The sequence below is a fragment of the Scyliorhinus torazame genome, chromosome 4, assembly GCF_047496885.1.
Source record: "Scyliorhinus torazame isolate Kashiwa2021f chromosome 4, sScyTor2.1, whole genome shotgun sequence".
Lineage (NCBI taxonomy): Eukaryota > Metazoa > Chordata > Chondrichthyes > Carcharhiniformes > Scyliorhinidae > Scyliorhinus > Scyliorhinus torazame.
In genome coordinates this window covers 248,101,163-248,126,392 of record NC_092710.1, presented here as the reverse complement: position 1 = coordinate 248,126,392, position 25,230 = coordinate 248,101,163, and the positions used below count along the sequence as shown (strand labels likewise).

Sequence of the window (25,230 nt, the reverse complement as noted above, 5' to 3'; positions counted from 1 at the left end):
TACCTGGGAACTCAGGTTTCCAATGGCGAGCTGTGATCCTCTCTGGGAGCATTCAATGATTTGTACTTATAATTCCTGGCAATCTGCAATCTAGCTGCTCTTTGTTTATGTTTCTTCGTTTGTGTCTATTAACTCTAAAATCTGCATTCTATATTGATCGGTGGTTGTGAATTCTGGTTATGAGTGGCTCTGTTCCCTTGTTATATAAAGCTGTGAACTCTGAGAGTCTGCATGTTTCTATGATAGTCCAGATCACACATGATTGACCTAAGTGCAGATACACCTATATTTTCCCATACAAGTATCCTGCAGTGGGAATACAATGGGGCGGCCTTTGGGTCAGTGGTGAACAAACAGCAATAATCATTCATGAACTTACACTTACTCATAAACTTTCTGTGGGTTTTTGCACGACACATTTTAGTTACAAATCCAAAACAGTGCTGCACATTGTACAGGAGTTCTTTTGGAAGAATTCAAAGATTTGTTACTTGCAGTGATAACTCATGCGGGGGAACAAAGAGTTATAACTGTGAGACAAGCCATGGAGCTTGCTGAGAATTTTAAGGTCAAAACCTTTTCTGACACACTTTTAAATCTGAGAAATATTCAAAATGGGAAGGTGCAAGAAAAGATAGTCAAGCGAGAGCGGGAGTGGTTGAAAATTCCAAGGAGATTTCACCTCAAAGAAAAAAAGACAGTGCTGAGGGAATAAGCGATATGAGGAAAGTTAGATGCTTTCATTGTAATAAAATAGGCCAAAATCAATATGCTGGGAATTAAATGGCAAGCCAGTTGGAGTTATATGCCTCAAGAAAGGAAATATTAATCAGAGACTGGAGAACAAGAGAGGCTGGTAGGATTTGTACACAGGAAAGAACAAACAATAGGAGTGAAAATGTGTGCAGAACCTGTACAAAGAAAGAGTGAACAGCAGGTGGCTGATGTGTTCAAGGATTTTGTATGTGAAGGGAAAGTTTTTTCACACATACAAAATTGAATAGGGAGAGATATTAAAACTTTAAGAAATACAGGAGTGAGTCAATCCCTAATGTTGTGGGATAAAGATATTTGTTGTTCAGAATATCAAAAGAAAAGGTTCTGGTTAGTAGTATTGAGAGAGAGACTAAACACATTCATCTGGTGAAAGTAAACTTAAACAGTAGCTTAAAACAGAAGAAGTTATATTAGGAGTGGTAGAAACATTGCCCATTGCCGGGATTTAATTTATTCTAAGGAATGATACAACTGTATCACATAATAGTGATACCTACTGTGGTTGAACAGCTGCTAGAAAATCAACAAATTTTCAACAAATGATAGAAAGATTGAAAATGGACAATCCTGGGGTATTTCCTGATTGTAACGAGATCATGGGTACATAAGATGAGACAAGAGAAGGAGGAGTTAAGAGCATAGGATGAGAAAAGTGAGATACCAGGCTGAATTCTCTGATCGCCAATGCCAAAATTGTATTCCTTAGGAGGACATCTTGGAAAAAAGAAAACACAAGCAAAGATACAGAAACAGTTTTACTAGCTGGAACGAGATAAAGCTGTAATTAAATTTTTTTGAACATGTCACACATCTCCAGTATTAGGGAAACCACAAACTGCAATAAATCAGTCATCTTTGATCCCTATCCAGCTTTTGAGGAACCTTTTTCAATAGTTCTAGTCAACTGCGTTGGACCACTGTTGAAACCACAAAGTGAAATTGTTAGGAAAGCAAAGGTAGTTTTAAGGGATTTATATTTGCATTGATAAACATTAGAAACAAGGTATAGTTTTAAGTAGGTTCATGTAATGTTTCTGTGCATGGAAGGGTAAAACCTATAATTAGATTCATGATGGACAAAGGTGTTTGTGTGGGGGTTGGTTAAGTTCCAACTGTGTTTCTATTGTGTTTAAAGAGGGCTGTGACTTGAAGAAAAAGTAAAAGGCACAAGCATATGGGTGTTGCTGAGCAACTGGGGCCTTGTTAGGTAGAGAATCTTTTAGGTTTTAGTTCAGTTAATTTGATTACAGTTGAAGATAGGTAGATTGTTGCTAGAAACAATTGGGTTAGAAAGCTAGAGAAAGAACATCTCTCTTAGCTTTTCTGTAAGAAAAGCCATACAATGGAGTAATGGTTAAGAAAACAAGCACAGTGATCCTAAGAGTAGCTAGTTAAGGAAACTAGTGAAATGAAGAGAGGTGTCCAAGAAGTCTGGAGTTAAGTGAACAGAGACCAAGATATTGTTCAGAAGAATTCATGAAAGAGTAAAGCAAGGGTTCTGAGTTGAAGAGACAATTGCAGTAACCAGATTTAAAGTGGGACAGCAGCCTTCAAAGGTAAATCAAACATCTGAAACTATTTTAATTTAGTCTGGGAATCGAGAGTTAAAATTAATTTGAAAAGTTTGCACAGCAGTCAAGATGAAGAAATCTTAAAGGGGTTGGTGCAAATTCCTGGACTGGATTCATGGCTAAAAATGGAGTAGAAGCTTTGTTTAAAAGTGTCGTTTGGAAAGCCTGGTCTGGATTTCAGAATGTAAACCACTAAACGAAAGCATTTTTATGAGAGATTTTAAAGTGAGCTTTCGGAGTGGAGTTTGGAAACTTAAAAAAAAATTAATTCATTTACGGGATATGAGCATCGTTGGTTAGACCAGCATTTATTGCCCATCCTTAGCTGCCCTTCAGATGATAGTGGTGAGTTACCTTCTTGAACTGATGCAATCCTTGAGGTGTATGTACACCCACTGTGCTATTAGGGAGGGAATTCCAGGATTTTGTACAGTGACAGTGAAGGAACGGCGATATATATCCAAGTCACGGTGGTGAGCGACTTTGAGGGAAATCTCCAGGTGATGAGATTCCCAGGTATCTGCTGCTCTTGTCCTTCTAGATGGTAGTGGTTGTGGGTTTGGAAGGTGCTGTCTGAGGAACCTCGGTGAGTTGCTGCAGTGCATCTTGTAGATGGTATACGTGGCTTCCACTGTTCATAATTATAATCTTTATTCATGTCACAAGATGTCTTACATTACACTGCAATGAAGTTACTGTGTCGCCACATTCCGCCGCCTTTTCGGGTGCACTGAGGGAGAATTGAGAATGTCCAATTCACCGAACAAGCACGTATTTTGGGACTTGTGGGAGGAAACCGGAGCAGCCGGATGAAACCCACGCAGACACGAGGAGAACATGCAGACTCCGCACAGACAGTGTCTCAAGTGGGGAATTGAACCCGGGTCCCTGACGCTGTGAAGCAACAGTGCTAACCACAGTGCTACCGTGTTCGTCAGTGGTGGAGGATTTGAATGTATGTGGAAGGAGGAGCAATCAGACAACCTGTTTTATCCTGGATGGTGTCAAGCTCCTTGAGTGTTGTTGGAGCTGCACTCATCTAGGCACGTGGAGAGTATTCCATAACACTTCTGACTTGGGCCTTGTAAATGGTGGACAGGCTTTGGGGAGTCAGGAGGTGAATTACTTGCCATAGCATTCCTAGTCTTTAGCCTGCCCTGGTAGCCACAGTATTAATATGGCTAGCCCAGTTCAGTTTCTGAACAATGGTAACCCGCATGATGTTGATTGTGAGGGATGCAGCGATGGTAATGCCATTGAATGTTAAGAGACAATGGTTAGATCTTCTATTTTAGGAGATGGTCATTGTCTGGCACTTGTGTGGTGCAAATATAACTTGTCACTTGTCAGCCCAAGTCTAGACATTATCCAGGTCTTATTGCATTTGGATATGGGCTGCTTCATTATTTGAGGAATCGCGAATAGTGTTGAACATTGTGCAATCATCCGCAAACATCCCCACTTCTGATCTTATGATGGAAGGGTGGTCATTAATGAAGCAGCTGAAGATTGTTGGGCCCAGGACCTAGGCCCTGAGGAACTCCTGCAGTGATGTCTGGAGCTGAGATCATTGACCTCCAACCACCACAACCATCTTCCTTTGTGCCAGGTATGACTCCAACCAGTGGAGAGTTTCCCCCCTGATTCCCATTGACTCCAGTTTAGCTAGAGCTCTTTGATGCCATACTCAGTCAAAAGCTGCCTTGATGTCAAGGGCAGTCATTCTCACCTCTGACATTCAGCTCTTTTGACCATGTTTGAACCAAGGCTGTAATGAGGTCAGGATCTGAGTGGCCCTGACGGAACCCAAACTGAGCATCCGTGAGCAGGTTATTGCTGAGTAAGTGCCGCTTGATAGCACTGTTGATGACACCTTCCATCACTTTGATGGAGAGTGGACTGATGGGGCGGTAATTGCCTGGGTTGGATTTGTCCTGTTTCCTGTCTACAGGACACACCTGGGCAGTTTTCCACATTGCCGGATAGATGCAAGTGTTGTAGCTGTACTGGAACAGCTTGGCTAGAGGTGCGGCAAGTTCTGGAACACAAGTCTTCAGTACTATTGCTGGGACTCTCATGTGATCATCATTTGAGGGTTTCTGAGGAGAAATCCACAGATAGTAACTTGAGTTTGAGCAGAGTGAGTGTATTTGATCACAGTCATCTTGTATGTTTAAAAGCAACGTTTTGTGTTAATAAGACCATTATAGCTTAAGATGTACTTTGTAATTCATGTTAATCTTTAAAGCTGTGTGTATTTGTTAAGCTCACGGGGGAGTAAAGGAGTATTGTATTATTGTCCAATTTTTCCAGGTTTAATAAATGTTATTCTTCTTGTTTTATTAAAAAACGTTACGGACTTTTAAGCCAGGGTTCCATTCTGGGGTCTTCCCGTCCAATTATACCATCAACTGGGATTGTAACAAAATCAATATTGGTTCACTATTATCGATATATTCACTAGAATTCCTGAAGCCATACCATTAAGAAACATCACATCTAAGAGAGTGGTAGAAGAATTAACCAAGTTCTTTACTAGATGTGGCTTAATGAAAGAAATGTCATTGAATCAAAGATCAAATTTCATGTCAGGATTATTTAAAGAAGTCATGAATAGCTTGGAAATAAAACAGTATAAATCATTGGTGTATCAGCCAGAGTCACAGGGAGCATTTGAGAGGTGGCAAAAACTTTGAAAACAATCGTAAGTGTATAGTCAAGATTACCCTCATCATTGAGACAAAGGGGATTTCATTTTCATTATTTGCTATTAGGGATGTACCAAAAGATTCTGCAAGATTTAGATTTGAATTGGTTTATGGACATGAAGTTAGAGGACCACAGAAATTAATTCAAGAAAAGTAATTGAGTAAGAAATCAAAGACTACACTTTTGGACTACGAATTGAATTTCAGAGAAAGACTGAATGGGAGGTGACAAGGAGGCATTTAACAATAGCACAGCAGGGAATGAAAGCAATGGCCGATAGGAGAGCACAGAGTTATAGTTTTTTGGAAGGGGAGAAAGTGTTGGTGTTATTTCCTATATCAAGTGAACCATTGAAAGCTGGATTTAGTATACAATATCAGATTAAAAGAAAACTGAGTGAAGTAAATTATCTGGTATGCGCACCAGTGAGATGTAAATCATACGGAGTGTGTCATATTACCATGCTTAAGAGGTCTTGGGATGGAGGAGTTGGGACAAGCATGAGGTCTTGGTAGTAGTGAAGCAGGGAGAAGAGGAAGGGTTAAATTCTGAGAGTGACTTTCCTCTCATTAATTTGGGTAATGAGGAGGTACTGGGAAATTAAAATAACTGGTTAAGTTATCTTTCAGATAAGAGCCGAGGTGAATTGAAAGAGTTACTGCAGTCTTATATATGTATTTGTGGGAATAAATTTGGTAGAACAGAACAGCGATGCATGATGTAGATGTAAGGGAAACAATAAAGCAACATCCATATAGGTTAAATCCAACAAAGTTAGCACAAGTACAGAGGGAAATTGAATATATGCTCCAAAATGATATTACTGAATTGACTTGTAGTGATTGGAGTTCACCTATTGCAATGGTGCCGAAGCCAGATGGAACACAATAGCCGGGATTCTCCCGCAATTGGCGGGACGGCCCAACGGCGGCGCCAAGAACGGCGCAAACCACTCCAGTCGGGCCGCATGGAAGTTGCGGAATCTTCCGCACTTCCGGGGGCTAGGCCGGCGCCGGGGGGTGATGCCATGCCAACCGGCGAGGAAGGGCTGGCGCGGGTTGGCACATGCGCAGAACTGCCGGCGTGTTCCTGCGCATGCGCAGGGCAGTTCTACTCCGCGCCCGCCATGGCGGAATCTTACAGAGGCCGCGTGGCGGGAAAGATTGCCCCCACGGCACAGGTCCGCCCGCAGATCGGTAGGCCCCGATCACGGATCAGGCCACATTGGGCCCCCCAACCGGGGCCGGATCCCCCCGCGCCCCCTCGAGGACACCGCTAGCCGCCCTCCAAGCAAGGTCCTGCCGGGATGGACCATGTCCATTTCACGCCGGCGGGACTGGCCAGGAACGTGCGGCTGCTCGGCCAATCCGGGCCCGGAAAATTGCCGGGGGGGGGGGGGGGGGGGGTGCGCTGACAATGTTCCCCGCCCAGTGAGGCGTTATCCCCGCCCCCGCCCGAAAACTGGCGCCGGAGAATTCGGCAGCCGGCGTCGGAGCGGCGGGGCGGGATTCACGCCGCTCACCAGCGATTCTCCAACCCGGCGGGGGGTCGGAGAATCCCACCCTATGACTTTGTGTGGACAAAAGAAAAGTGAATGCCATCACCAGGAGAAATTTGTTTCCTAGAGGATTGCATTGAAAGTATTGGACAATCTAAATTCATCACAAAAATAGACTTGCTAAAAGGATATTGGCAAGTACCTTTACCTGAGAGGACAAAGGAAATCTCAGCTTTCTTGACACCAAATGGACATTATCAAGTTAAAGTTATGCCGTTTGTGATGAAGAAAGACTAAGGAATAAAGTTATTTATGGACTGAGTCACTGTGCAGTGCACATTGAGGATTTAGTGGTGTTTCGTCCAAATTGGGAAAAAATGTTTGAAAGCTTAAAAGAAGCTAATCTAGTCATGAATTTAGCAAAAAGTGAATTTGCTAAATCTCAAATTTCGTATTTAGAACATTTCATGGGACATGGTCAGATGGCTCCATGAGGTGCAAAAATCCAGGCCATTTGGGATTTTCCAGAACCGACAAGAAAATAAGTTTTAAGATTTCAGGGAATGAGAGGATTTTATCATAAGTTTGTGCTGAACTTTAGCAGTATTGTAACATCACTAACAGTACTCTTGAAGAACAAAGAACAGTACAGCACAAGACAGGTGCTTTGGCCCTACAAACCTTCACCTATCATGATGCATGTCTGAACAAAAACTTTCTGCACTTCCGGGGTCCATATCCCTCTATTCTATCCTTTTCATGCATTTGTCAAGATGCCTCTTAAACATCGCTATCGTATCTGCTTCCACCACCTCCTACGGCAGCGCGTTCCAGGCACTCACCGCCCTCTGTGTAAAAAACGTGCCTCGCATATCTCCTCTAAACTTACCCCCTTGCACCTTAAACCTGTGTCTGCTAGTGATTAACTTTTTCACCCTGGGATAAAGCATCTGACTATCCACTCTGTCCATGCCATTGAATTTTATAAACCTCTATGAGGTCGCCCCTCAACTTCCGTTGTTCCAGTGAAAAAAATCTGTGTTTATCCAACCTCTCCTCATAGCCAATACCCTCCAGACCAGGCAACATCCTGGTAAACCTCTTCTGCACCCTCTCTAAAGCATCTTTATCCTTCTGGTAGTGTGGCGACCAGAATTGTACACAATATTCCAAATGAGGCCTAACTAAGGTTCTGTACAGCTGCAGCATGATTTGCCAATTTTTATACTCAATGCCCCACCTGATGAAGGCAAGCATGCCGTATGCCTTCTTGACTACCTTCTCCACCTGTGATGCCACTTTCAGAGATCTGTGGACCTGTACACCTAGATCCCTCTGCCTGTTCATACTCCTAAGGGTTCTGCCACTTGCTGTATAATTCCCACTTGTATTAGACCTTCAAAAATGCATTACCTCGCATTTGTCCAGATTAAACTCTTATGTGCCATTTCTCCACCCAAATCCCTAACCAATTTTTAAAATAACTTTTAATTTTAATTTACTAATTAATTGACGCAATGTCAGTTAGGGGGGTGCTGTGCTCTGACTGTGAGATGTGGCAGGTCCGGGAGGCTTTCAGCGTCCCGGATGGCTTCAACTGCAGAAAGTGCACCCAACTGAGCTCCTCACAGACCGCATGGTTTGGTTGGAGCAGCAATTGGATGCACTTAGGAGCATGCAGGTGGCGGAAAGCGTCATAGATCGCAGTTATATAAATGTGGTCACACCCAAGGTGCAGGCAGAGAACTGGGTGACCACCAGAAAGGGCAGGCAGTCAGTGCAGGAATCCCCTGTGGTTGTCCCCCTCTCGAACAGGTATACCCCTTTGGATACTGTCGGGGGGGGGATAGCATATCAGGGGAAAACAGCAGCAGCCAGAGCAGTGGCACCACGACTGGCTCTGATGTTCAGAAGGGAGGGTCAAAGCGCAGAAGAGCAATAGTAATAGGGGACTCTATAGTCAGGGGCACAGATAGGCGCTTCTGTGGACGTGAAAGAGACTCCAGGATGGTATGTTGCCTCCCTGGTGCCAGGGTCCAGGATGTCTCTGAACGGGTAGAGGGCATCCTGAAGGGGGAGGGCAAACAGGCAGAGGTCGTTGTACATATTGGTACTAATGACATAGGCAGGAAGGGGCATGAGGTCCTGCAGCAGGAGTTCAGGGAGCTAGGCAGAAAGTTAAAAGACAGGACCTCTAGAGTTGTAATCTCGGGATTACTCCCTGTGCCACGTGCCAGTGAGGCTAGAAATAGGAAGATAGAGCAGCTAAACACGTGGCTAAACAGCTGGTGTAGGAGGGAGGGTTTCCATTATCTGGACCACTGGGAGCTCTTCTGGGGCAAGTGTGACCTAGAAAGAAGGACGGGTTGCATCTAAACTGGAGAGGCATAAATATCCTGGCCGCGAGGTTTGCTAGTGTCACACGGGAGGGTTTAAACTAGTTTGGCAGGGGGGTGGGCACGGGAGCAATAGGTCAGAAGGTGAGAGCATTGAGGGAGAACTAGGGAATAGGGACAGTGTGGCTCTGAGGCAGAGCAGACAGGGAGAAGTTGCTGAACACAGCGGGTCTGGTGGCCTGAAGTGCATATGTTTTAATGCAAGAAGTATTACGGGTAAGGCAGATGAACTTAGAGCTTGGATTAGTACTTGGAACTATGAGGTTGTTGCCATTACAGAGACCTGGTTGAGGGAAGGGCAGGATTGGCAGCTAAACGTTCCAGGATTTAGATGTTTCAGGCGGGATAGAGGGGGATGTAAAAGGGGAGGCGGAGTTGCGCTACTGGTTAGGGAGAATATCACAGCTGTACTATGGGAGGACACATCAGAGGGCAGTGAGGCTATATGGGTAGAGATCAGGAATAAGAAGGGTGCAGTCACAATGTTGGGGGTTTACTACAGGCCTCCCAACAGCCAGCGGGAGATAGAGGAGCAGGTAGGTAGACAGATTTTGGAAAAGAGTAAAAACAACAGGGTTGTGGTGATGGGAGACTTCAACTTTCCCAATATTGACTGGGACTCACTTAGTGCCAGGGGCTTAGACGGGGCAGAGTTTGTAAGGAGCATCCAGGAGGGCTTCTTAAAACAATATGTAGACAGTTCAACGAGGGAAGGGGGGTTACTGGACCTGATATTGGGGAATGAGCCCGGCCAGATGGTAGATGTTTCAGTAGGGGAGCATTTCGGGAACAGTGACCACAATTCAGTAAGTTTTAAAGTGCTGGTGGACAAGGATAAGAGTGGTCCTAGGATAAATGTGCTAAATTGGGGGAAGGCTAATTATAACAATATTAGGCGGGATGTGAAGAACATAGATTGGGGGCGGATATTTGAGGGCAAATCAACATCTAACATGTGGGAGGCTTTCAAGTGTCAGTTGAAAGGAATTCAGGACCGGCATGTTCCTGTGAGGAAGAAGGATAAATACGGCAATTTTCGGGAACCTTGGATAACGAGAGATATTGTAGGCCTCGTCAAAAAGAAAAAGGAGGCATTTGGCAGGGCTAAAAGGCTGGGAACAGACGAGGCCTGTGTGGAATATAAGGAAAGTAGGAAGGAACTTAAGCAAGGAGTCAGGAGGGCTAGAAGGGGTCACGAAAAGTCATTGGCAAATAGGGTTAAGGAAAATCACAAGGCTTTTTACACGTACATAAAAAGCAAGAGGGTAGCCAGGGGAAGGGTTGGCCCACTGAAGGATAGGCAAGGGAATCTATGTGTGGAGCCAGAGGAAATGGGCGAGGTACTAAATGAATACTTTGCATCAGTATTCACCAAAGAGAAGGAATTGGTTGATTTTGAGTCTGGAGAAGGGTGTGTAGATAGCCTGGGTCACATTGAGATCCAAAAAAGACGAGGTGTTGGGTGTCTTAAAAAATATTAAGGTAGATAAGTCCCCAGGGCCTGATGGGATCTGCCCCAGAATACTGAAGGAGGCTGGAGAGGAAATTGCTGAGGCCTTGACAGAAATCTTTGGATCCTCACTGTCTTCAGGTGATGTCCCGGAGGACTGGAGAATAGCCAATGTTGTTCCTCTGTTTAAGAAGGGTAGCAAGGATAATCCAGGGAACTACAGGCCGGTGAGCCTTACTTCAGTGGTAGGGAAATTACTGGAGAGAATTCTTCGCGTCAGGATCTACTCCCATTTGGAAGCAAATGGACTTTTAGTGAGAGGCAGCATGGTTTTGTGAAGGGGAGATCGTGTCTCACTAACTTGATAGAGTTTTTCGAGGAGGTCACAAAGATGATTGATGCAGGTAGGGCAGTGGATGTTGTCTATATCGACTTCAGTAAGGCCTTTGACAAGGTCCCTCATGGTAGACTAGTACAAAAGGTGAAGACACACGGGATCAGGGGTGAGCTGGCAAGGTGGGTACAGAACTGGCTAGGTCATAGAAGGCAGAGAGTAGCAATGGAAGGATGCTTTTCTAATTGGAGGGCTGTGACCAGTGGTGTTCCACAGGGATCAGTGCTTTTGCTGTTTGTAGTATACATAAACGACTTGGAGGAAAATGTAACTGGTCTGATTAGTAAGTTTGCAGACGACACAAAGGTTGGTGGAATTGCGGATAGCGACGAGGACTGTCAGAGGATACAGCAGGATTTAGATTGTTTGGAGACTTGGGCGGAGAGATGGCAGATGGAGTTTAATCCGGACAAATGTGAGGTTATGTATTTTGAAAGGTCTAATGCAGGTAGGGAATATACAGTGAATGGTAGAACCCTCAAGAGTATTGAAAGTCAGAGAGATCTAGGAGTACAGGTCCACAGGTCACTGAAAGGGGCAACACAGGTGGAGAAGGTAGTCAAGAAGGCATACGGCATGTTTGCCTTCATTGGCCGGGGCATTGAGTATAAGAATTAACAAGTCATGTTGCAGCTGTATAGAATCTTAGTTAGGCCACGCTTGGAGTATAGTGTTCAATTCTGGTCGCCACACTACCAGAAGGATGTGGAGGCTTTAGAGAGGGTGCAGAAGAGATTTACCAGAATGTTGCCTGGTATGGAGGGCATTAGCTATGAGGAGCGGTTGAATAAACTCGGTTTGTTCTCACTGGAACGAAGGAGGTTGAGGGGCGACCTGATAGAGGTCTACAAAATTATGAGGGGCATAGACGGAGTGGATAGTCAGAGGCTTTTCCCCGGGGTAGAGGGGTCAATTACTAGGGGGCATAGGTTTAAGGTGAGAGGGGCATGGTTTAGAGTAGATGTACGAGGCAAGTTTTTTACACAGAGGGTAGTGGGTGGCTGGAACTCGCTACCGGAGGAGGTGGTGGAAGCAGGGACGATAGTGACATTTCAGGGGCATCTTGACAAATACAATAATAGGATGGGAATAGAGGGATACGGACCCAGAAAGTGTAGAAGATTGTAGTTTAGTCGGGCAGCATGGTCGGCACGGGCCTGGAGGGCCGAAGGGCCTGTTCCTTATGCTGTACATTTCTTTGTTCTTTGTTCAGTCTATATCCTGCTGTATCCTCTGACAATCCTCTTCACTATCCACAACTCCATCAATCTTTGTGACTTCTGCAAACTTACTAATTAGACCAGCTACATTTTCCTCCAAATCATTTATAGATTCTACGAGCAACAATGCCCCAGCACTGATCCTTGTGGAACATCACTAGTCACAGCCCTCCATTCAGAAAAGCACCCTTCCACCATTACCCTCTGTCTTCTATGACCAAGCCAGTTCTGTATCCATCTTGCCAGCTCACCTGTAATCCTATGTGACTTTACCTTTTGTACCAGTCTACCATGAGGGATCTTGTCAAAGAAGAACAAGAAATTTAACTGGATGGAAGACTGTCAAACTGCATTCCAACATTTCAAAACGGTGTTGACAACAGCGCCAGTGTAAGCTACACCAAACATTTTAAACTGGCTGTGCATGTTTGTGACATTGGTATGGGGGCTTTGAAGTTACAGGAATTGAGAAGCCTGTGGAATATTTCTCAAGGAAGTTAAATCCTTATCAACAGACGTATCCTATAATTGAAAAATACACTTTCACTTTGTTATTGGAATTACAACATTTTGAGATATATATTGCCAGTAATTCAGTAGAAACAATCATTTATACAGACCATAATCGCATAACAATGGGGTATAGAAAAGGTAACTCAAAGTGCGGGGATAAGAGAATTGGCACTTATATGCTAAACGCCGGGTCCACAGGGGACATAACATCAAAGGGAAAGAATGATATATCCATAGCACAATAACTAGAGAAAGGGACACAGTCGAGGCAGATTCCATCACAGCCACACCAAGCTTCAGAAAACAGTCTTCCCTGAAAACACTTTATTGCTAAAAGGGCAGACAGTTAAACACCAAAACCCGAACCAAGAAGATTACGCCTTCAGTGAAACTGAAGGTGGTTTTCCCAAATGTGGCCAAATAACCTGTGCGTGGTAATTATCTGCTGGATTTAGCTCCTGGAGTTTGGATGTGGTTTAGGGACAAGAGGCATCTCAGAGTTCAGGAATCATAGATCGTTGGGAACAAAGGGATAATTTAATGTAATACCGTGTGTATATCTATCCTTCAGTATAGTTAAGTGCTCGGTTGTAGTGTATTATAGTCCTTCTTGTTATGTGTTTTAAGTTAATAAACATTCTTTTTTAAATTGATCACAAAACAACTGAACTATTCCTCCCTGGTTCGTCTATCTTTTCTGACAGTATACCAAATTGAAAAAACACACCACTAAGAATCGATGTTCCAAGTTACCCTTCTGGGTTTTTGAATATCCTCTCATTTAACATCAGCAGGGCACTTAACGGAAAGCTGCTTTCAAATGAAATGGCTGCTCTGGATCTGATGCTACTAAGCCTGCATAACAGCTACTTTTAACTTCTCCACCGCATTAGAGTGCTCTGCCCTCCGTAAAGACACTACCTGGTCTTCTTTGCTTTTAAGAGGTCCAGAGAGGAGTATGACCATGCTTGCAAAACCTGGAAGAAAGCTGCACTGGTAACTCACAAATCCCAAAACGAAACCTAGTGCAGACTTGGATGTTGCCAATTGCAAATGCTGAATGACTTCTACCTTTTTGTGACTGTCTGGATTCAGACCATGTGACGGTATTGATACTCCTTGAGGTTGATTTTTAAACCCGCCTTCAATAATAAAGACAATAACTTGATCAATAATTTAAGAAGTTCACTAACTGCTACAAATACTTTGGTTGCGAAAAGGCTGTAAGGATTTCTGCCATTCTCCTATGACAGTAGGTTCACCGTTCAAGTGAAACTCTGGTCCTCAAAAGTGAATGCAAACTTGTACTGATCCCTTTTTGCTCCTAGTATGCCTCAGAATAACCAGTGTAGATAGAAAATGCTTCAGCTATTGCTAATGTGGGTGCTTCTCTAACAGCAGGTGTGCATTTAGACACCACCTTATTTAACCTTCTGTTGTCAACCATCAATCTTCGTCTCTGAAGAGGAGTCATATGGACTCGAAACATTTTGAGTCTCTCTCCACAGTTGCTGCCAGACCTGCTGAGGTTTTCCTGCATTTTCTGTTTTTAATCCAAGAATCGTCCGCCTTTCCTGGGCCAAATTGGAAATTGGTCACAAAAGTGCCTTGCCTTACTTACCACACCAGCTTAAGGGATAACTCTTACCTTTTCTGAAAATTGAATGCTTTCCCTGGGAATCGGGTATGGGTTTGAGGAAAGAATGACAAGGTTGGTTAATTATTTCTTTACCCTACAATTTCTCACAATCGTGCTTACTTCTAGCAAAAACTAACAAATGCTCTCCAATTATCTCTTGGACTCGGTTATCCTAATGCCATGGAGCATCTTAGCTGAAGCCTTTTAAATTGCAAAGAGAAAATGAACACTAGAAATCTCAACCAGTTCACTGGTACCTATCCAATTGTTGTCTTGGTTATAATCAATAATAGTTTGATATCATTTTAACATATCACTGGCCAGAGTTTCTTTTCCATTAATAGCATTCATAAATACTGGTGATTAATAGTTTCTAGGATCCCTTGTATTTTCAGGATTGAAGTGTTTCCTTTATACGTGCTCACATCTTTTCCACTTAACTGTCAATTTAGCCAGGCTTTCTTGAGTTAAGGATAGAGTAAATTTATTAACTACTAAAAAGATAAGGAGAAAAATGGTAAAAGCCATACATATATATTCATACAGATTACAAGTGAGAATTAAGTCCAATTGTAAGTAAATATTAATAAATCGGTATACGGAACAGTCCTTGGCATGTGAGGAGGAGATGATGAAGCAGGCAGGCGTTATGATTTGATTTCAGTAGAGTGACTTCTGTAGGCAAATAGTTTGTTCTTCGATTCCAGTGTTCTGTGGTTTTGTAGAGAAATTTCTGTATTCTTTCCAGCTGCAATCCTTTTGCTGGCTGGGCGAAACACCCTCCAGCCATTTCTGTCAGTGTCTGGGCGGCACATGGCACAGTGATCAGCACTGCTGTCTATGGCGCTGAGGATCCGGGTTCGAATCCCGGCCCTGGGTCACTGTCCGTGTGGAGTTTGCCCATTCTCCCTGTGTCTGTGTGGGTTTCACCCCCACAACCCAAAGATGTGCAGGTTAGGTGGATTGGTCACGCCAAATTGCCCCTTAATTGAAAAAAATAATTGGGTACTCTAAATTTATTTTTAAAAATGAATAGATTTTTGTCAGTGGCTGGTTGTACTTTTTCAGCCATCATAGGGGCTTGTGTCAATTTTAAAATATAAAACTCAGGGGCGAAATTCTCCGACCCCCCACCGGGTCGGAGAATCGCCGGGGGCTGGCGTGAATCCCGCCCCCGCCGGTTGCCGAAGTCTCCGGCACCGGATATTCGGCCGGGACGGGAATCGTGCCCCGCCGGCTGGCGGGCCCCCCCGCACGATTCTCCGGCCCGGATGGGCCAAAGTCCCGCCGCTAAAATGCCTGTCCCGCCGGCGTAAATTAAACCACCTACCTTACCGGCGGGACAAGGCGGCGCAGGCGGGTTCCGGGGTCTTGGGGGGGGCGCAGGGCGATCTGGCCCCGGGGGGTGCCCCCACAGTGGCCGGGCCCGAGATCGGGGCCCACCGATCCGCGGGCGGGCCTGTGCCGTGGGGGCACTCTTTCCCTTCCGCCTCCGCCACGGTCTCCACCATGGCGGAGGCAGAAGAGACTCCCTCCACTGCGCATGCGTGGGAAGCTGTCAGCAGCCGCTGACGCTCCCGCGCATGCGCCGCCCGGAGATGTAATTTCCGCGCCAGCTGGCGGGGCACCAAAGGCCTTTTCCGCCAGCTGGCGGGGCGGAAATTCGTCCGGCGCCGACCTAGCCCCTTAAGGTTGGGGCTCGGCCCCCAAAGATGCGGAGCATTCCGCACCTTTGGGGCGGCGCGATGCCCGTCTGATTTGCGCTGTTTTGGGCGCCAGTCAGTGGATATTGCGCCGTTTCCGGAGAATTCCGCCCCAGGTCTTTTTTAAAGTTCAATATTTCGGATGTAATTCTGTGGTTTTTTTTTCTCCATCATCATGATGAAACCTATTTAATCCGACTACCATGACAATTTGAGATTTTGGCCATCCTCTGTAGATGTTTAGAGCATGGTGCACCAGCTGGTACCAACAAGCATAATTTGTTTTTGACTCTCTTGTAATTTGGTCAAAATCTCTGGTCACCTATTCAAATCACGTTGGAACCTCATTTCTAGCTAAGCGCAGCTTGCTTCTAATCCTGTGACCTGCTGCTTTGAGTACATTGAGGACTGTGCGGTTACTGCACACACTGTGTGTTTCACTCACTTGTGTCTGGGTTTGCGACCACTATTGGGCGGCACAGTAGTACAGTGGTTAGCATTGTTGCTTCACAGCGCCAGTGACCTGGGTTCGATTCCCGGCGGAGTCTGCACCTTCTTCTCGTGTCTGCGTGGGTTTCTCCGAGTGCTCCAGTTTCCTCCCACAAGTTCTGAAAGTCATGCTTGTTCGGTGAATTGGACATTCTGAATTCTCCCTTTGCGTACCCAAACAGGTGACGACTAGGGGATTTTCACAGTAACTTCATTGCAGTGTTAATGTAAGCCTACTTGTGACACTAATAAAGATTATTATTACTATTATTAGCAGGTTCTCAAACTTCCCATTTAAATCAACAATTTCATTGGCTAAATAGTGCTTTTACCTTCAGCACTGTACACTGACTGGGAAGGCTGTGGAGGAGGTCCCAGAGTTAATCTCCCCTTATGCAATCATTCTTCCCTGATAACCCCTCTACACTCCCTTGCTGTGTGTTGCAGAGTATCAAATTAAAGACACTCAACACTTAGCTGTAAGTAAGTCAGGCCAGGTTTTTTACCAGTATGCATACATGGGAGATCGACTCTCGGCTCTGTTAGGGAGGCAACTTAGCTCACATTCATTCAAAACATAAATTTTTTGTCACATTCGTTAGGCTAGCTGCCTGATCCAACATATAGCCACCTTTGTTCTACATATCAGCTCCTCAATTCAATTCCCTTCTAAGTTTCCCTTCCTCCATCTGGTCATGTCGCATATTTCTCAATAACAAACCGCTATTATCAGCTATTTTAGCAGTCCCCAACATATGTATTATTTATTATATATGGTTCCCCATATTGTTAAGTATCCCATGATTTTCCACCTCATGATGTGTCCTGCTCTCCTGCAGCTAAGACACAGCTCCAGGGTCCCAGCTCCAGGGTCCCAGGTTCGATTCCGGCTTGGGTCACTGTCTGTGCGGAGTCTGCACATCCTCCCCATGTGTGCGTGGGTTTCCTCCGGGTGCTCCGGTTTCCTCCCACAGTCCAAAGATGTGCCCTTAGTGTCCAAAATTGCCCTTGGTGTTGGGTGGGGTTACTGGGTTATGGGGATAGGGTGGAGGTGTTGACCTTGGGTAGGGTGCTCTTTCCAAGAGCCGGTGCACACTCGATGGGCCGAATGGCCTCCTTCTGCCCTGTAAATTCTATGATTCTATGTATCCAAACTTTACTGGGACTTTTCTTGGTCCTTCCACAATAGAGATCATTTCTTTAACCTGGATATTATCCGTTGCCATACCGCAAGCTCTCTCAACTTGGTTCTCAATTCTAACCCATGGAGTTGGTGTAGCTCATGCTGCCCTGATCGGACGTGGTCAAACCCTACTGGTGTTGTGGGAAGAGGCTGTCCTTGCAATAAAACATAGAATCATTAGAACTGCTTATTTAAACTCCTGCTTTCCTTGTCTCATTCTCTGGTGAAGGCTAGTGATCAGGCAACCAACTCAAGGTCTGCAAACTCAAAAGAAGCTGTTCATTGTGTTCCTCGACATGCTTTTGGAAGATTGTCCCTTCCTTCACCAGTCTGCCGCATTTGCAGTAACCTGCAGAGATCTCTATACTAAACCTCAGTGTAAGGAAATTCTTGTCATGGGATAACAATTTTGGCAAAAAGGACAGTGAGCAAACTAACAAGGTTTATTGGACAATAAAGACTGATACTTAAACATTTCAGTAGTTGAGGCACGGCGAGATATATATGTTCAAAGTGGGCGGGATCTCTGGAAAATTTCCCAAGTGGTGTAGCGAGTGGGAATTGCCGCGAGTTTCCCGGTGCTCGGCCCAGCGAGGCCGGCAACACTATTCAACGTTAATTGATTCACTTAATGAGGCCTCACGGGCGTCCCGCCCCGAATGCCAGCTCGCCAGCTGATTCACGGTGACCGCGCTCACCAGCCCCCCGCTAACATGTTTGAGCAGCACTTAGGTGGCACTGGCTCAGCCAACCCCAGCGACAGTGGCGCCAAGGAGACCGGCCCCAAGATTCGGGGATGCTGACCTGGGGAGGCTCCTGGACGTGGTGGAGGCCAGGAGGAATGTCCTGTTCCCCCGAGTGTCCCGGAAGGTGAACCACAGGCAGCCCGTGCTGCCTGGGATGAGGTGGCGGCAGTAGTCAGCTCAGGCAGTGTGACCAGGAGGATTGGCCAGCAGTGCAGGAAGAAGGTCAACGACGTACACCGGGCAGCCAGTGAGTAGACACCAATGTCCCCCACCCCCAACCCCCCAAGGGAGCATCCCCCCAGGTGACCCCAAACCCTACCTCCATGCCCCTCCCCATTCAGCACTCCCTCCACCCCACCCCTTCAATTCTCCCTCCACCACAACCCTCCCTTCATCTCCCCCTCCCCCACAACTGTGAACCACACGTGTGGCGAATGATGCCCTCTCTGTGTCCCCTCAGGATAAGCACTCCTATAATCATCGGGATAGGGCCCAGACTGGCGGTGGGATGCCGTACTTCAGAATCCTCACCTCCCTCGAGGAGCGGGCGCTGGAGGTGACCGGTGTGGTTGATGATGTGTTAGGCAGGTTGGTTGGATGTGGACTGCACTCGATGCAGGGAAGTTAGAAACGGACGTCTAACACAGGAGAAGATCCAACACTGTTTTATTTAACTAGGTGAACTGCTGTACATATTCAGCTGTGGGTCAACACTATACTGATCTGACTAGTGAGCTTGTACTAGCCTGACCAGCCTTACTAGCTACTGCATGGTGTTTGTGCTTGTTAGCTCGTGGACTCTGACTGTCTCAGTAGCTGGGTCCCGAGAGAGCGGGAAACCTAGTGCCCTCTGGCTTTATAGTGGTGGTGTCCTGTCTGGCAATTGGCTGTGCTGTGTTGTGTGCTTACTGGTCATCCTGTGTGTCAATCACTGCCTGTCTGCATCTCATTATATACATGAGTGGATATTATGACATCGCCCCCTTTTTTTTTAGTTAAATAAATACTGAGGTGTATATACCTGACTATATACAAACGGTGATTGAACAAACGTATTTACATGGGAAGGTGTCGATAGTGCAGATACATGGAAAACTAGGCAATATTTACAAGAGTTCAGTCGATGGAGTCAGTCACAGAATTTACAAAAGTTAAGTCTACAGATTCAGTCTTTGTGGCGGGCGACAAATTCTTGTCGACCGCCGCAGAGGTGGATCAGGAGCCGCCTGCACGTGGAGAGGTGGGATCGCTGCCATTGTGGTGGTCGCATGGGCCAGCAGGATCGCCTGCAGATCGGTGGCCTCGTGGCAGGGTACATCCGGAGGAAGCATGATAGCCGGCGGAGCACTGCGGTCAGGTGGTGGGCGTGGAACTCTTCGTAATGCCCGTCTGTTGCACCGTAGCAGGGAGCCATCAGCCATGCGAACAATGAAAGACCACGGGGCAACTTGTTTGACAACAACAGCTGTGGCTGACCAACCGCCCTCAGGCAACTGGACGCGAACATGATCGGCTGGAGCCAGCTCAGGTAAATCCGTGGCATGAGCATCATATGTGGCCTTCTGTTGGGCCTGGGACTGCTGCACGTTTTGTAGTATCATGGGGTGGTCAAGGTCTGGAACATGGATGGCTGGAACTGTGGTCCTCAGAGTGCGATTCATGAGCATCTGCGCTGGAGACAACCCAGTGGACAGTGGGGTTGCCCTGTATGCCAGCATTGCCAGGTTGAAGTCGGAGCCTGAGTCTGCAGCTTTGCACAGCAACCGCTTGACAATATGGACCCCTTTCTCGGCCTTCCCGTTTGATTGCGGGTAGTGGGGACTAGAGGTAACATGACGGAAGTTGTAGGACTGTGCAAAATCAGATCATTCTTGGCTGTAAAAGCATGGACTGATGTCGCTCATTACCGTGAGCGTATCCCGTGCCTGGCGAACGTTTCTTTGCAGGCTTTGATGACCGCCTTCGACGTGAGGTCGGACAGTTTCACCACTTCTGGGTAACTGGAGAAGTAGTCGACCAGGAGTACATAGTTACGCCCCTTGGCGTGAAAAAGGTCTACACCTACTTTGGACCACGGAGAGGTCACGATCTCGTGCTGTTGCAGTGTTTCCTTGAGTTGAGCCGGTTGTAACTTCTGACAGGTAGGGCAGTTGAGGACCGTGTTGGCAATATCCTGGTTAATGCCCGGCCAGTAAACCGCCTCCCAAGCTCTGCTTCAGAATTTCTCGACTCCAAGGTGACCCTCATGGAGTTGACCAAGCACCATAGCCTCCATGCTTTGAGGAATAACGATCCTGTCGAGTTTCAGAAGGATTCCCTCCACAACCGTCAGCTCATCTTTAACATTAAAGAATTGGGGACATTGTCCCTTCTGCCAGCCATGGGTAAGGTGCTGCATCACACGCTGCAGTAAAGAATCCTTGGCCGTTTCCTCACGAATTTGGACCACCCGTTCGTCAGAGGTTGGGAGGTTGGTGGCACACAATTGCACTTGCGCTTCTATGTGGCAGATGAAGTCACCTTGTTCACACGGTGCGGTGATGGACCGGGATAGGGCATCTGCAATGATCAGCTCTTTGCCTGGCATGTAGACAAGTTCGAAGTCCTAGCGGCAGAGTCGAAGAAGAATTCGCTGTAACCGAGGTGTCATGTCATTTAAATCCTTCTGGATTATGTGGACTAGAGGCCTGTGGTCCGTGTCCACCGTGAATTTCAGCAGGCCGTAAACGTAGTCATGAAACTTGACTATTCCTGTCAGGAGACCCAGACACTCCCTTTTGATCTGGGCATACCGTTGCTCAGTGGGCGTGGCCCTGGAGGCATATGCCACTGGAGCCCAGGACGAGGAGTCATCTCATTGGAGGAGCACTGTCCCAGTGCCGTCCTGGCTTGCATCAGTTGATATCTTGCTTTCCTTGGTTGGGTCGAAGAACGCTAGAACCGGGGCTGTGGTGAGCTTTGCCTTCAGCTCGCGCCATTCCTCTTCATGTGTGGGCAGCCACTGGAATTCCATTGACTTCTTGACGAGATGGCGGAGGGCCGTGGTGTGGGATGCCATATTGGGAATGAATTTCCCGAGAAAGTTGACCATCCCGAGGAAGCGGAGGACCGCCTTCTTGTCCTCCGGGGTCTTCATGGCGTTGATCGCCAAGCCCTTTTCGGCGTCTGGCCGCACACCCTGCCGCGAGATGTGGTCGCCAAGAAACTTTATATCAGTTTGACCAAATGAGCACTTGTCCCTGTTGAGCTGGAGACCATGTTTATGAATTCGCTGGAAGACCTGCTTGAGGCGAGCGATGTGTTCCTGGGGCGATGTGGACCAGATGATCACATCGTCCACGTATCCTCGTACCCCCTCGATGCCCTCCATCATCTGCTCCATGATGCGATGAAACACTTCGGAGGCAGATATGATACCGAAAGGGATCCGGTTGTAGCAGTAGCGGCCGAACGGGGTGTTGAACGTGCACAACTTGCGACTGGACGTGTCCAGCTGTATTTGGCAAAAACCCCGGGAGGCGTCCAGCTTAGTGAAGAATTTGGCATGAGCCATCTCACTGGTTAACTCTTCACTCTTCGGGATCGGGTAGTGCTCCCGCATAACGTTGCGGTTTAGATCCTTGGGATCAATGCAAATGCGAAGCTCCCCTGATGGCTTCTTTTCGTAGATCATGGAGCTGACCCAGTCTGTTGGCTCCGTGACCTTCGAGGTGATGCCCTGGTCATGGAGGTCCTGTAGTTGCTTTTTCAGACGATCCTTGAGGGACGCTGGCACCCGGCGTGGTGCATGGATTACAGGGGTGGCGTTCGGCTTGAGCAGGATTTTATATCGGTATGGGAGCGGGCCCATTCCATCGAATACACCGTGGTACTGCGTGATAATGTCATCTATGTCGGCTTGCAAATTTCCATCGGGCGAGGCCGTCGCTGGTGACGATGGCATGGTGTGGACTCGCTGAACCAGGTTCAGGAGCTTGCAGGCGCGAGCACCGAGCAGGGACGCCCTGTCAGGCCTGACGATTTCAAATTGTAACATTGCCTTGATCGCCTTGTTGGATACCCCTAGTTGACATGAGCCACTGGCAGCTATGGTATTGCCATTGTAGTCAAGGAGCTGGCAGGCCGGTGGAAAAATGCTTGGTCGGGCCCGGATGGTGTTGAGGTTGGATTGTGAGATGAGGTTCGCAGACGCGCCGATGTTCAGTTGAAATCGGATGCAAGCCTTGTTAACTGTGAGGACAGCATACCACTCGCTGTCGGGATCCACACTGAGGATCGAGAGGCCATGCGCAGGTATGGTGGAGGCCAGCTCATGTGTGGTTATGATGCCCACCCGATATGGAGACTTGAGGCAGTCAGCATCAGGGTCCGTTGGGCTGTCGGGATCAGAATCTGGCATGCCTTGTTGTATTGAGCGGATACTTCTGCGCCGCAGCTGGGATCGCTGGCTGCTGAGCAGTGGAGCGGATCTGCAGAGGGCTGCGTAGTGGCCAAGCTTGCCACACTGTAGACACCAGCGTCCTCTTGCCGACATTGCCGCTTTAAGTGGGCGGAGCCACAATTCGGACACGTCATGACGCTGGCGTCAGCGCGATCCGTGCGCCGTCGCGCATGCGCCGTGCGGTCAGCCGACGTACGCACCTGCGCAGTCGGGTTTTCGGTTTCGTCGTCCACTCGGTCGTGGCACGCATGCGCAGGGATCCGAGAAAAGCGCATGAAACGGCCACTCTCCTCGATGCTCAGGCCCTGCATCTGTGCAATGGGCTGCACCCTCTCTGCCTCGTGGGAGGCCAGCTTTGCAGCTTCTGCCGCCCTGACGTGGGAGTAACGATTCTTGGCATGCTCATGGACAACGCACATCTCGATAGCGACAGAGAGGGTCAACTGTTTGATTTTAAGGAGCTGCTGCTGTAGGGAGTCGGAGTGGACCCCGAAAACGATCTGATCCCGGATCATGGAATCAACCGTCGAGTCATAGTTACATGACTGCGCTAGAATGCAGAGATGGGTCAAGAAGGACTGAAAAGGTTCATCCTTAACCTGAAGCCTCTGCTGGAAGATGTACCGTTCAAAGCTCTCATTCACCTCAATGTCGCAGTGGCTGTCGAACTTCAGCAGGACTGTTTTGAATTTTGTTGTCTTCGCTGTCGGCGAATGTAAGCGAATTGTAGATATGGATGGCGTGGTCCCCCGCAACAAAGAACAAAGAAATGTACAGCACAGGAACAGGCCCTTCGGCCCTCCAAGCCCATGCCGACCATGCTGCCCAACTAAACTACAATCTTCTACACTTCCTGGGTCCGTATCCCTCTATCCCCATCCTATTCATGTATTTGTCAAGATGCCCCTTAAATGTCCCTATCGTCCCTGCTTCCACCACCTCCTCCGGTAGCGAGTTCCAGGAACCCACTACCCTCTGCGTAAAAAACTTGCCTCGTACATCTACTCTAAACCTTGCCCCTCTCACCTTAAACCTATGCCCCCTAGTAATTGACCCCTCTACCCCGGGGAAAAGCCTCTGACTATCCACTCTGTCTATGCCCCTCATAATTTTGTAGGCCTCTATCAGGTCGCCCCTCAACCTCCTTCGTTCCAGTGAGAACAAACCGAGTTTATTCAACCGCTCCTCATAGCTAATGCCCTCCATACCAGGCAACATTCTGGTAAATCTCTTCTGCACCCTCTCTAAAGCCTCCACATCCTTCTGGTAGTGTGGCGACCAGAATTGAACACTATACTCCAAGTGTGGCCTAACTAAGGTTCTATACAGCTGCAACATGACTTGCCAATTCTTATACTCAATGCCCCGGCCAATGATGGCAAGCATGCCGTATGCCTTCTTGACTACCTTCTCCACCTGTGTTGCCCCTTTCAGTGACCTGTGGACCTGTACTCCTAGATCTCCTGGACTTTCAATACTGTTGAGGATTCTACCATTCACTGTATATTCCCTACCTGCATTAGACCTTCCAAAATGCATTACCTCACATTTGTCCGAATTAAACTCCATCTGCCATCTCTCCGCCCAAGTCTCCAAACAATCTAAATCCTGCTGTATCCTCTGACAGTCCTCATCGCTATCCGCAATTCCACCAACCTTTGTGTCGTCTGCAAACTTACTAATCAGACCAGTTACATTTTCCTCCAAAATATTTATATATACTACAAACAGCAAAGGTCCCAGCACTGATCCCTGCGGAACACCACTGGTCACAGCCCTCCAATTAGAAAAGCATCCTTCCATTGCTACTCTCTGCCTTCTATGACCTAGCCAGTTCTGTATCCACCTTGCCAGTGGAGAGAAATAGCGTGATTTTCCTGGCATCCAATGCTGCCTTGAGGTCAGAGGCCTCGATGTACAAGAGGAACTTTTGCTTGAAGATTTTCCAGTTGGCGCCAAGGTTGCCGGAGATGCGAAGTTGCGGAGGAGGCTGGATGTTTCCATTTCGCTGGATGGCTGCTTGCTGGTCGATTCTGATTCACTCAAGGTAGGTCCGTCAAGATCAATATCACTCATGATGTGTTAGGCAGGTTGGTTCGATGTGGACTGCACTCGATGCAGGGAAGTTAGAAACAGACGTCTAACACAGAGAAGATCCAACATTGTTTTATTCAACTAGATGAACTGCTGTACATATTCAGCTGTGGGTCGACACTATACTGATCTGACTAGTGACCTTGTAGTAGCCTGACCAGACCTACTAGCTACCGCATGGTGTTTGTGCTTTCTAGCTCGTGGACTCTGACTGTCTCAGTAGCTGGGTCCAGAGAGAGCGGGAAACATAGTGCCCTCTGGCTTTATAGTGGTAGTGTCCTGTCTGGTGATTGGCTGCGCTGTGTTGTGTGCTTACTGGTCATCCTATGTGTCAATCGCTGCCTGTCTGCATCTCATTGTATACATGAGTGGATATTATGACAGTTGAGGTTAGGTGGGTCACCCAC

General features: G+C 47.1%; 1 protein-coding gene across 1 annotated transcript in view; it reads left to right on the top strand.

Annotated features, from left to right (window-relative positions):
* The window catches only part of faxcb (failed axon connections homolog, metaxin like GST domain containing b), a 180,368-nt gene that overhangs the window by 141,892 nt on the left and 13,246 nt on the right, over positions 1-25,230 (top strand). The gene's annotated exons all lie outside the window — the stretch shown is intronic.